Raw genomic sequence first — 757 nt, 5'->3', positions numbered from 1 at the left:
GCTTGTTACAGGAGCTTGTTACAGGAGCTTGTTGCAGGAGTTTGTTGCAGGAGCTTGTTACAGGAGCTTGTTACAGGAGCTTGTTATACAGGAGCTTGTTACAGAGTTTGTTGCAGGAGTTTGTTGCAGGAGCTTGTTACAGGAGCTTGTTACAGGAGCTTGTTACAGGAGCTTGTTACAGGAGCTTGTTGCAGGAGCTTGTTACAGAAGCTTGTTGCAGGAGCTTGTTGCAGGAGCTTGTTACAGGAGCTTAAGGAGCTTGTTACAGAGTTTGTTGCAGGAGCTTGTTACAGGAGCTTGTTACAGGAGCTTGTTACAGGAGCTTGTTACAGGAGCTTGTTACAGGAGCTTAAGAAGAGAAAATACAGACATTCTCAACGGATCAGAAATGAAGTGTGAAGATAAGTGGAGGAGTTAAAGTATCTAGTCCGGCCCGCGAGACAAAATAAATACATTTATATATAAATATATATTTTTTAAATTGTATCAATTTTTTCTCCCAAATTTTGTGGGATCCAATTGGTGGTTAAAGTCTTGTCTCATCGCTCCAACTCCCGTACGGCCTCGGGAGAGGAGAAGGTCGAGAGCCGTACGTCCTCGGGAGAGGAGAAGGTCGAGAGCCGTACGTCCTCGGGAGAGGAGAAGGTTGAGAGCCGTACGGCCTCGGGAGAGGAGAAGGTCGAGAGCCGTACGGCCTCGGGAGAGGAGAAGGTCGAGAGCCGTACGTCCTCGGGAGAGGAGAAGGTCGAGAGCCGTA

This window comes from Oncorhynchus gorbuscha, linkage group LG23 (genome assembly GCF_021184085.1).
Source record: "Oncorhynchus gorbuscha isolate QuinsamMale2020 ecotype Even-year linkage group LG23, OgorEven_v1.0, whole genome shotgun sequence".
NCBI classification, from domain to species: Eukaryota; Metazoa; Chordata; class Actinopteri; order Salmoniformes; family Salmonidae; genus Oncorhynchus; species Oncorhynchus gorbuscha.
Note: the sequence above shows the minus strand (reverse complement) of the source record.